This window comes from Heterocephalus glaber, unplaced genomic scaffold (assembly GCF_053883595.1).
Source record: "Heterocephalus glaber isolate CG9 unplaced genomic scaffold, H.glaber_assembly_v1.0 deba00001509, whole genome shotgun sequence".
Classification (NCBI taxonomy): domain Eukaryota; kingdom Metazoa; phylum Chordata; class Mammalia; order Rodentia; family Bathyergidae; genus Heterocephalus; species Heterocephalus glaber.
In genome coordinates this window covers 50958642-50971334 of record NW_028258325.1, presented here as the reverse complement: position 1 = coordinate 50971334, position 12693 = coordinate 50958642, and the positions used below count along the sequence as shown (strand labels likewise).

The window sequence follows — 12693 nt, the reverse complement described above, 5'->3', positions numbered from 1 at the left end:
AGAAAAGAAAAAAAAATGGATACGAAGTCTATGTAAATAGGGAAGGGTGGAGGGGTGAAGAGCGCACAGGTAATGAGGGAAAAAATAAAAACTAAGATACGTCATGTACAAGTGCAAACACCCAATGATAAATGTAAATGTATTGTATACCTAAAATGTACCAATAAAAGAATAAAAAAATACATATTAGATATATCTATGAAAATATGAAAAATATTCTTATTGGATATGCTGAAGTATGTGTTCACTATATTCATTAGGCAATTACAAAGTCATACATGCTGGATCATTTTAAACATCCTACTCGAAGTAGTTTTGAATGTTTTGCCTCTGAACAGGTTTACTTGAATAAACATATATTTCCATCAGAAGCACGACATAATGAGCACACTAGCAAGTATAAAATAATTAATGTCTCAAGCAGATGGGTGGATATGTGTCTGCAAGCCCATTTATTTTTGCTTTTACTTCTGCTTGAACTTATTTAATGCAGTACTTATTCCCATGCCATAAGTTATTGTTTCTTCAGTTTCTTCTATGGTAACTTTTTTCTTCTGGGCAATCTGCACTTCCGGTTTAGAAACAAAGTGTTCCTTTTCTGTGGGGACTTAATGGGGCCAGTAGAACCCATATGAGTTTATTCAACAATGAACACTATCAGATGGTATATTTCGGAAGTTCTGTTCACGTGAACTGAACTTAATGGCTTGATAAACTACATCTAACCCTGTAGGATCCACATTATCCTCTGTATTTCCAAACATATGCTGAAACAATTCAACACTCTGTACCACCCAGCCTGTGTCCAGCTGGTCTGTTTGGCACTGTATGAAGGAAACGCCACCACTGCAGAACAGAATGGCACACAATACTTCTATAAAGTGACATCTTTCAGATATCTGCTGGCTTTCCCAACATACAGTTCCTTGATGATTTACAGTTTCATTGGTGACTAAAAGCGTCTCAGAAATAAACCTGAAGACCTAAACCCCTTGACTGCCATGATCTTGTTGGGTTTTCTGGGTGCAGGGAATCACTCTGGCCACTTACATAAAAAATAAACTCATTTTTAAAGGTTTTCCTAAGCAACTCTCCAAATACTGGATTTGCCTTCACTAAAAAAGGGCTACTATAGCATATATTCAAGTCTTATCAACCCCTTTTCCTTTTTCTTTGGATAATCTCCTCTTAATTGAGCCTTTACCTCTTCAAGCTGTCAATCCATCCACAGAGGAACAGCAATATTCTTACTGATTGCACTACACAGGCTGTGTATTACTTATCCAAAATACTTGTAACCAGAAGCATCTTGAGATTTTTGCTTGTCTGTTTGTTAGGCTTGGATTTTGGAATATCTGAAAATACCTAATGAGAAATTTTGTAGATGGGACCCAAATCTAAACACTGAATTCATTTACATTTCATACACACTCAATACACTCTGGCTGAAGGTAATTTAACACAAAATTTTTAGTGCACTGTATTTTAACTTTGATCTATCACATAGGCCCAGGTAGGAAATTTCCTACCTGTGGGTTCATGCTGGTGCTCAAAAAGTTTTGAATTTTAGAGCAGTTCAGATTTTGGATTTTCAGATTACCAGATGCCACATCTGTATTAGAGTGATGTATGTATAGCTGAATATCAACTCACAGAGGGACTAAAGGGAAAGAATTCAATTATCAAAGAGAAAAAAAAGTGGTAGACTGAGTAGGGCACAGAACTGAAGTAGAAGCCTAGCGGTACTCAAGGTGCACAATTTTTCTGATGTCTGGGTAAACCTCCATCTTTCTCTCAGGTTATTTAGGTAAAAACACAATAACCTCCTAATAAATTAATAATTTTAGCCTGCAGCCAGTTGGAGGTATCTGTGTAAATAAGTGAAAAATAAGGAATGTACCCATTCTACTCAATTTTTAAGTGGAATTTAAGTATGAGTTGATATACTATCATAAAATATGCATTATTTCAAATGACAAAAATATTTAACCATGGTGTATAAAACTGATTGAAAATGAAAGTGAAATGTATCTAGAGTTTTCTAAAACTGAAAAAATTATGTTATTTTAAAAGAAAATAGGGCTTAGGTCCGTGGTGCCCTGCCTGCCTCACAAGCGCAAGGTCCTGAGTTCGATCCCCAATACCAAAAAAAAAGAAAGAAAATGGCTGCCTCAGCTCTTCCTCCACAGTCAACTACAGTTCATAGTATGATTAAAACTCACTGGACAACTTCAACTGAACATTTCAATTTGATATAAAGATTAAGGCAGTGGATATACACATGCCTTCTGTTAACACAAAACTATTTCTCAATAGAGTCTTTGTTCACTTCTTGAAGTCATGATCAGTATTCTGAGTCAAGGTTCAAACAACAACCATCACCCATTGGCAAATCAAGAAAACTGAAAATGTGGGGCAAAAAAACACGCTAATGTGAACTAGTTGAGCCCTTTAATTTCTGACAGAAATAAAATTTCATACAAAAAGATGATCATCAGTCAAGACCATTTCCTCTTATGCAAAAGTATTTATTTGGAAGAACTTGGTGGGAGGGGACCAAAACAAAACAGGCAACTGTTGAAAAACCGCTTCCAGGGTCAGCTGTCAATGGAATGCATTTTAGTATTCAAGTTACCCACCCAAGCAGAACATCAAAAACTGGGCTTGAATCTCTCCCCTATTCTCACAGGCTCAGGCTACTGTGAGCTACTGGGGCTGTCCTGAATAGTAACACACTCTTCCCAGCGGGACACATAAACACCAACACAAGCTGAGCAAACAGAAGGGGGGTCAAATTTTACTTGGCTTTCACTTTCTTCAGTCATACCTTCAAACACTTAATTCTAGTATAATTTAGCAAGTTGGTTGTCCAATGTGCAGTTTATTTTTCCATTCATTTTTACCACCTACCTTTTCCACATAAATGCTAGACAATTATACGTGAAAGTCACACGTGTTAAAATCCTCTTTTATTAGCAATGGTCACTAAAATCCAGATGTCAATTCTAAAATTTGGATGTATTTATAAGCCTTAAGTCCCTAAAGCCACTGGGGGATCTGAATTTTAAGGGTTCCTTTGCATTTATAGCAATATTATGAGGAGTTGCATTTTGGGATTATAAATCTTTTAAAGTATGGAAATCAGTAAATCTTGGAAATTTATGATGATTTGGTTACAACATTACAGAAAGGTTGGATGCAGTTAATTCCTAAAGAGCTGATGACACAAGTGAAAAGATGATTGGCTCTTTACAATGTCCTGAGTTAAACCGTTACTTTCATTTTACACATGTTTTAAAGTCTCTTCAGATATACTTGGCAGATGTCAAAAATACTTATTTTCCTATCTGGTTTGAAATTAGTAGCAGAGCATAACATCTAAAAATTAAGAGAAAGTGCTCAAAAATAGGGATGTCAACTTTAAAAAAAAAAAGGAGAAAGAACATAGGAAAGACAAAGAAGCATGAAACCTTTTTCAACCATTTAAGAAAATGCTACTGATTTTCATAGCTCATCGAGAACTCTTCAATTAAGAAAATGATATTTGATTCAGCTAAGTTTTCTTAATGACAGTACTCAAGGACATTCCTAATATTACTATGGCTAATAATAATAGGTCCCATGCATTAAATGCTCACTCAACCAGGCAACTTTATATTTGTTTCTTACTCTTCTCCACAAGCGGGAAAGGTAGACATTATCTCAATTTAACAGACACAGAGCCAGAAACTTTCACATTAAAGACTGTATTCAAGTGTCTCCATTCCAAAAACTATTTCTGAAAAGTTCACAATTAAGAATAGGTCTCAGCCTATTTATGTAATATAATTTAGGGACTAAAACAAGATACTATTAACCAAAGTGCTGAAGGCAGCAGGTGCTAATGTGCCAGTTTCATAGTGATAGGCCTGTGCCAGAAAGTATCACAAGCCACTGAATATGTGCAAAACATGGTTACACTTTATAAACATATTTAAAATTCAAGTGTTCCAATAATTATCAAAGCACCTGTTTCAGAAATGTCAAAGTTCTCCAGTGAAACTTTAGCATCTAGAAACACTAATCTGTATGTGGAGCTTTTCTCACTGGTTAGCATATCACCACTCACAAACAGACTGAACTAGAGTATACAATTACCCCAAGGATCCTGTTCACTGAAAATGGCCTGTTGTGGTGCTTAGATAGTGATTAACAGATTAAGCATGTAGTGAGTCCTCCTGATATCACTTCAGAAAAGTGATTTCCTCCCTAATAATTCCCAAGATGCATAAATATTCAATTAGGGTCTTTGAAATCTAGCTTTAATTGGGCATTCATACTCACAATCCAACTTCAAACTTAGCTCAAGCTAACAAAGGTGATTCATTCTTTCTTCCTATAAAAAAGTCAGTAACTCTGCCTGAGTTTTAGAGCATATGAGTAAAATAAAGGCAAAATTATCTTTATAAGAAACTTTTAAATTTATAACAGTGTAAGGCATATTGTACAGTAATGAGAAATATACCTGCATATCTGAATCACAGGAAGAACTTGAGAGTCTCCTAGGATCCTCAAGAAATTTAATATCGATGATGATGATGAAAATAATAATAGCAGAAACAAAGAATTAATAGTAATTTGCCACGAACTGTTTTAACCTCTTTGTATTCATTTATTCATTAAATGTGCACATCAGTATATAAAGTTGGTATAATCATTAAGGCCATTAAAATATATCAAGAAATTGAGGCATAAAGGGATCAAGCATCTTCCCCAAATCAAATAGCTTCTCAAACCCAACCAAATCCATTGGAGTCCCTTTCTTATAAGCGCTACACCTTTCTGGCTTCTAGATAAAAGAATGCCTACAGTGTAAATTCTCCCCTTGGCTCCTGTGAAGAGATCACATTAGATATATGCAGGTTTAAACTTCCCATTTCACTACTTGGGAAACAAAAAAACTGAAAGCAAGTTTCCTACAATGAAATTTTAAGAAACAGAATGATGAACATGTGAAATAATGAATAAATAAAATATCCAGTCAGCCAGCTCTTTTCAAAGCTTCAGCACCTACTTGTGTTCCCACTCTAGATGGCTTCATTTATGGTCAAATGAGTGTCATTTATAAGGAAAAAGCCAGATCTTAGAAATTTATTTGAAAGGTTCTCAAACATTTTGGTACCAGGATTATTCTAAACTCTTAAAAATTAATGACAGAATGTGATTTCTGATTATTTTGTCTACAACCATCAATGTGTTTGTATTAATAAGCTGGGAAAAATTTAAAACAGGACTATAAAAGTTTACGTGCCATATATTATCCAAACAAGGATGTCATCACACATATTTTACCTTCTAGAAAACTCTGCCTACACTTGTCAAAGAAAGATAGTGAACGCAAATAATATCTAAGCATTATTAAGAAAATGCTTTTCTCTTTGTACAGCCTCTCAAAGGGCCACGGGGTTCTCAAGTCATACCTTGACAACACGGATAAATAATAAGAGCACTGTCAGTTCCACAAAATCCTCCATAGAAGTTTTACCAGACAGAAACAGTCAATGGGGTAGTTTATCTTTCCATCCCCCAAATAGTTTTCAAAATAAAAAGGATTACCAATAACAGTAACTCATTTAATTTCCTGAATAATATGGACCAAATTTCAGCTCAGTTCTTCTGAAGACAAACATTAACAGTAAAACCTAGTTCACGTTTTAAGTGTCTATAAGACATAACCAAAACATAAAGCATGGAAATCTACAGACTCCAAGGACTGAATGTGTCAGTGGTTGAGACTCACATACATGAGGCCTTAGATTCAATCCCCAGCACTACAAATATCAAACCAACCAAGATTTTTTAAATTATGGAATTCATTATGTTCAAATACAGAAAGAGTTCAACCTTGTCATCCACTCCAAAATAAATGGAGGCATTCAACTACTTCTGAATCAGACAATTACATATTCTTCTTTATATTTTGTATTTGTTAATGAAAGAGCACATTTCACCACTCTAAATATGTATATACAGACCAGGTTACTTATGCAGTAGTAGGCTTAATTTCACTGATACTTAGATCAAGGTAATATAGTAAAGGTTTTGAGAAGAAAACCTGTATGTCTTGGGACTCATAAATGCTAATGTTTGGGATACTCTCACTACTCTCTTAAAGGTAAACAAACATCAATATCAAAATCACAATAAATGAAAATTCTGGATTTTTCTCTGTATTGATCAACAACTCCCTAACCTAGCGCACATATGCACACACATACACACACACACATACATACACACACACAGTGACAGATAACAAAGAAAAAATATCAGGAAGACCTTCCTCATACGTAACAGTTTTTCTTATGATTTTATTATAAAATCGGGTGTTCTTAACCTATTAAATAAAAAGATATTGCAATAATAATCTAAATGTACATATGTCCTTTAGGGCAAACAAATGATGCATTACAATATAGCCTCAGTCTGTCTGGATCTTCCCTAAGTGAACATATGCATATTTTGAATACAATACAAATCTAAGTAATCAAAGGCAAAGTAGCCATTTGCAAAATTTAAGGATCACCTCCCTGTAATTTCAACTACGCTTTCCATTCACAACATGCTAATAGAAAGCAGCACAGCATTTCTCAAAATCAGTCTTTGATCGTAAACACAAAAATTGCAATCACTCTCCTCAGATTTCTGGGCCAAAATGCCCCACTTCTAACCATAACTGTTACTTCTACTTGCCTTTTCAAAGAGGTTTCAACCGAAGCTTGTAGTGGTCCAAATCAAATCTAAAAAACAATTTGGTGTTGCATTATATTATTTGATTAAGTTCAATTCTCATGATTTTACAATATTTTTTTAACTATTTATGATTTCCTTTTCTACAGCTCCCAAAAGGAATGAGAGGTAAATCAAGTCTATAAAAAATATGCCTATCCTAATTACGAGAAACAATGCCAGGCACCAGCAGCCAGTAGGTCCCATACTCTCCATTATACCTCATGGAAAGGAATATTTAAATCTGCAAAATGTAAGAAAATCATTTCTGAAAGACCATCCTTTCATATTTTTGAGTAGGGCTCTCATCTGAAGGATAATCATACCAAGCAGCCTAAACTGAGACATCAAAAGCATTTACCCATCAAACAAATCACATGCTGGCTTATCACTCTTTTGGAAAAGAAAGCTTGATACAGTCTAACATCTCTATCTAAAATAAATAAATAAATCACGTAGCCTTTCTACTAATCATATCTCCCAAGTGTGTAGGAAGAGTCCAGTCATGTGTACTCTAGAGGAGGAGCTTATTAAATATTTAGTGATAAAGCAGTGCTGTGAAATAGCATTCAAACACTGATGCGTTCACCTTCAGCTGAAGACAGCACAATGCACTGACAGACACAGTTCTAATGACATCAGGACCTGTGGAATGTATGACCGCTAAGAAACACACGCTGGGGGGAAACAAAGAACAGATCTGATGAAATCTTCTCAGGTTAGGACTGGGAATTATTTCAATTACTTCTAAATTGGAAGGGAAGGCATCCTTTAACTCTCAGAATCATTTTCAAGTGGAAAGACTACAACACCCTCTACAAATGAAACAAACACATGAAGCTAGATTCTCCTGAGTTAGATCACAACTCTGCAAGTTTTTTAATAGGGTGATGGCCACCTGCAATACCTCTCATAAAATATAACTTAATCAAAATCAAGCATCAATGATTCAATATTTTTCATTAGCAACCTAAGCTTTTTCAAGAGGTCAATATTGTTTAAAAAAAAAGCAATTAGTGTACCTAAAGATAAAGTGCCTATTTATAGTGCCATACTTTTAAAACAAAACAGAACATAGCCATTTTCAACAAACACCAAAGCAGTCAGAGCTAATCTAAAACTAAGGAATTTAATCTTTTAATTTATGAAATTGAAAAGCACTTATCTTTACCAAAGTTAGCTGTTTAAAAACTGTTTATCTTTGCACATTCTTTACCTTTAGTTACTAAAAAAAATTTTTTTAGAACGATGCAACAAAGCTGAGAGATATTTCAGCATAAATATCCTTTCCACTCCTACACAAATTATCTAGTATCCTCTTTCGGCGATACTATCACATAACTGCCACTTCTATTTGTAATCCTTGCACTGATAAATTGGGCGCCAGCACTCCACATCATTTAGTACCATTACTAATTCAAAATATATTAGGAACATCTAGCTAAGCCCTCTAATCTCAAGGGGATATAGTACATGAGAATCTCTATAAAGAAATTCGCTAAACAAGTGTTTCTTCGCCCATTCTACGATGACATTCTTTAGTGATGATAACCCATAAGACACTAAAATTAGCAGACCGCCTATTTACTTCGGAGCAAAACACAGAAGGCAATTTTTTTCTTCCTGCCAGAGTCTATGAGTCTCATTTCCCCAGCAGCTGGCTGGAAGGATGCAAAATCAGAAGTGCAAGAAGGCTTCTACTTCCTAATCCGTAATCCACCCAGGAAAGTAAACACAACCGACAGCCGTGGTTTTGGCTCGGAAGGAAGCTGTGGCAGGGATGCTCACACCGTTGTTTACAATGTTCTCCGACTACCGCAGGCAGGGATCACACGCAGACCCAGCGAGAAGACACCCCGGAGGTGGTTCCCCAGACTCCAGTTCACACAACTGTCTCTCCAGCCATAAATAAAAACAGTGAGTGTTTCTAACAGAGCAAAGTAACCAGAAAAATCCCGGGATCGGGGGCCGGTTCCGTGACTTCAATTTGTGGGAGAAATGACTACTCTAGGAGGTCCTTCTCAGGGCCAGTCTGGGTGCATCCAGCGCTGCACCAGAGACTCGCGCGCACCTATCGCCTGTGGCCCAGCTGCGTCTCTCCCGGGAGAGGGAAACGCGACGGAGTCTTCTCGCAACCCTACGGGGCCCCCTCGGCCTCGGCCTCCTTAAACCAGATTTTCCCGTTGAGAGGATCCCAAGCGATTTCGAAGAGCAAGCTCAGCTCTAGAAGCATCAGCTCTCCCCATCCCAGCACAGATCCCTCTGCCATCCCCGGGGCGTGCACACACGCACACACCGACCCCACAGCCAACTAACCCCAGTAGAGGAGGTCGCTCCCACCCCTAAACAAACACTCGCGCGCGCGCACACACACACACACACACACACACACACATCTGTACTGCCCAGGGCCTGGCACGCTCAGCCTGCAAGCTCTGACGGACCAGAGTCTGGGTTTCGGAGGCACTGATGCTGGGCAGCAGCCCGGAGACTTCCCATCTCCCGGGAGAAGGGCCGGGTGCCTGCCCTCCTACCTGTAACCCGCCGACCGCGGCCACCAACGCTTTGCCCACCCCACCCGGGCCCGCGGCCGCCGCGATTCATTCAGCACCATCCGCTGCCCAGTGCCCACTACCAGCACGGCAGCCCCGGGCCACCTACGAAAGTGGCAGCTTCCTCAGCCACAACCATGTAACAAAGCCTGGGCGCGCAGGTCTAAACCAAACTGCCATGAAGGGGACACAACGGGCAGAGTACGAGGAGCCAGCGCTGCTCCAAGACTCTGGGGCGCGACCTGGGCAAACGCTGCCACCTTGGGTGCTCAAGGCAGGCGTCGGGAGGGTCGCACCAGGCTCGCCAACCCGCATCCTCCACCATCCAAGAGCCCCGCTCCTCACCCGGTCTCTTGACGCTCCTCCAGCCTCTCGTGCCTCAACTGGAAGAGCTCCGGCCCGGCGGAGAACAGGCGCCCCCTCGCCTGCTTGCTGCCCCTCGTAGGAAAGGACACCGGGCTGCTAGGGGGGGGGAGAGTCCAGGGACGGAAACCGTTCCTACGCCCCAGCGTGTGAGCCCGCAAGCGAGCCCGGTCTCCTCTCCCGTTCATCACCCCTCAGCCGCCAAATCGCCCAATGGCTGGAAAAAACTCGAACCCCTGCCAAACTCGAGCGCCCACCAGCCAGGAGGCTCCCTCCCATGCCCGCATCACGATCGGATGAGTGTGTGTGCGCGTGAGGGCGAGTGTGTGAGTGGAAGAGTGAGTGTGCGCGAACCCCCCAAACCACCCCCCTCCAGCTTCCTGCCCGGAGGATGCCACTACCTGTGCCCGGCCAGGGCAACCACTATTGGGAAGAGTGTAAAGAATGAATTACCTTTCGCTGCCGCCGTCCCTGAGCAGATCCCATCCGCTTCTCAACAACCTGCAGCCGGGTGCAGTTTCCACAATCCAGCCATGGAGCAGGGGCAAAGGATTCCTCGCCACCCGAGGCGAAGACCAGCGCGGAGTGCAAAGCGGGCGGAAGGAGGGTGGAGACCCCAGTCCAGCCAACAAAAACAAAAAGTCTCTTCCCTTTCTTCTGCTACACAGCCATGGGGACGGGTCGGGGAAAAAAAAACAACCCAAATGCTTGTCTTCCTTTACGTTTCTTCGCTTCCCACACCCCAGCGGGGCAAAAGCTGAGCACAGAGAAAAGAGGGTTCAAATGTCTCTCCAAGTCCACAGTTGCACAACTTCGGAGTCGGGCTCGGGCTCCGCAGCAGCCCTGGGACCAGCGCGGCTATTAACCTGCGGCAGTCACAGCCGGGCCGCTCCGCCACCGCCGCTCGGGAACAGACGCTGCCGAGACGGAAAATCTGCCACCATCCCCCGCCGATCTTTATACCAGTTCTCCCACCCCACCCCCTTCTTTCCTCCTCTTCCTCTTTTTCCTCTTCTTCCTCGTCCTCCCCTTGCCTCAGCGCGGGAGGGATGGATGGCGGGGAGCCGCGAGGCCCGGGTGGCGTCTCCCCTGCGCCTCCTCCCCGCGCTCCTCCCGCTCCTCCCCCGAGCGGGGTTTCGCCCGGGTCCGGATCCGCTCTCCGCCCGCAACCTGTGCCGGGAGCCGGCCGAGCGCCGCGCCAACTCCTCCCGGGGCGCGGCGGGGCGCGGGGCCGCCGAGGACTGTGAGCCGAGGGCTGCGGGGCCCGAGCCCAGGAGCGGGCGACTTAGCTCGCCGGCCGGGCCGGGCGGCTGCGGGCACGCGGGGGCTCCATCGCGCGGCCCGAGCTCCGCGCCGCCTGCTCCCCGGCTTCCTCTCCTGCGACTCCGCGGAGCTCGAGGGGCCGCGCGGTGCAGATGCGCACACACGCGCGCACACGCGCACACACGCGCGAGCTTGCCACGCGCGGCCGGCCGTGCACCCCGCGCCCGCAGCGGAGCCGAGAAGAAAGGAAGGGGAGGGGGCGAGGCAAGTCACAGGCGGCGGCCGCGGGAGCGCAGGCGGCGCGCGGCCCGGGCAGGGCGGGGGGCGGCGCCCGACAGCACCGGCAGAGTCTGCATCCCGCTCCCGGGCGGGGGCGCGGGGTCCCGGGCGGGCGAGCGCGAGGCGCGGGGCCGAGGCCGAGTGAGCACCGGAGGGCGGGCTCGAGGGCTCCGGAGCCCGCAGTGGGGCTCGGCCGGGAAGGGGCGGCCGGCAAAACCCGGATCTGGAGTGCTTGCGGGCTCCACCTAGCCGCTCGGCCGAAGCTCGAGGTGGAAACCGGAGGGCTGCCACCGAGGCTTCCTCTTCAGGGTTTGTCAGACAAAGAGTACCTTTCTCGCGGAGGCGAGGCTGGCGTGCTTTCTCTCTCTCTCCCTCTCTCCCTCTCTCCCTCTCTCCCTCTCTCTCTCTCTCTCTCTCTCTCTCTCTCTCTCCCCTCTCCTCTCCTTCCCCCGTTTCCCCACCCCCTTTTTTTCCTCCCCCTCCCTCCTCCCTCCACTCTTCTCTTCCTTGCATTGCGCTCTAGGTGAGTAAAGGAAATCAGATTGAGTCCTGCCACTATCGGGTTTTTTTTAGGTGACATTATTCCATATTTTCATTTTTTACAGTCGCCAAGTCCTAAAGCATTTCCTGCCTTTAATAAATTTTATATTTTTTCAAACTTAATTCAAAGTACAAGTTCACCTCAGAGTTTAAAGTTATCTTGGTCTGATAATTGAACATAGGGATCCAATGACTATATTTCACATCATCAATTAAAAGTTACCATAATGGTTATAGAAAAATGCCTTTTCTAACCCTACTGCTTTCTGATAGATGGAAAGTTTGCTCACGTTGAGTGACCTTGCTCAATTACTGAACCTATTTGGGACTTTGTAAATGAAAGGATTAAGTTCTAAGGTCATTTTTTTCTGCAAAATTTCATGATTTCAAATGGCTATTATTTTCTGTATGAATAAATCCTCAGGTTGTTGAGATTTACTGTATGCTTCCAACAAGCTCGTTACCCATATTCCAGGTCCCCAAATTCCATTTGGTTGTATACAGTCAGAATAATCTATGACCCTCTCTGAGCTCTTCAGTAGAGAACATCCCCATCATTCCTGAAAACCTAAAATCTCATGTATTTAACCAATCATAAAAACACAGAATCTCTTTCATCCTTCAAAGAAATGTTCTCCAAGAGTCTTTTTCTCACCAACCCCAAAGTAAAAAATAAAATAAAATAAATCACTCCTTCCATTCCATTAAACCTCTGTTGTTTAGTCTTGGTCCTAAATGTCCTCCAAAGGCCTGTGTCCCCAGTCTTCTTCCCCAGCCTAGTGGTATCAGGAGACAGTAGGACCATTAAAAGTTGGGACCTATGGAAGGAATTTAGTTCTCTGGGGTGTGTCCTTGAAGGAAATGTTGGGAGCCAATCACTTCTCTGTTTTTGCTTCCTGGACTCCATGAGGTGAGCACTTTCACCTCA

The 12693-nt window shown here is 42.9% G+C and overlaps 1 protein-coding gene across 29 annotated transcripts in view; it reads right to left on the bottom strand.

The window, feature by feature from the left end:
• The window catches only part of Adgrl3 (adhesion G protein-coupled receptor L3), an 878168-nt gene extending 867857 nt beyond the window's left edge, over positions 1-10311 (bottom strand). For 28 of the 29 annotated variants that reach the window (XM_087187879.1, XM_004849675.4, XM_021262304.2 and 25 more), the window contains exon 1: positions 10137-10311. The gene's annotated coding sequence lies outside the window, so the exon portion shown is untranslated. Of the gene's footprint in view, positions 1-9665; positions 9809-10136 lie in introns of those variants that run through there. The other variant, XM_021262297.2, reaches the window with a different exon arrangement.
• Positions 10312-12693: the final 2382 nt, after the last annotated feature.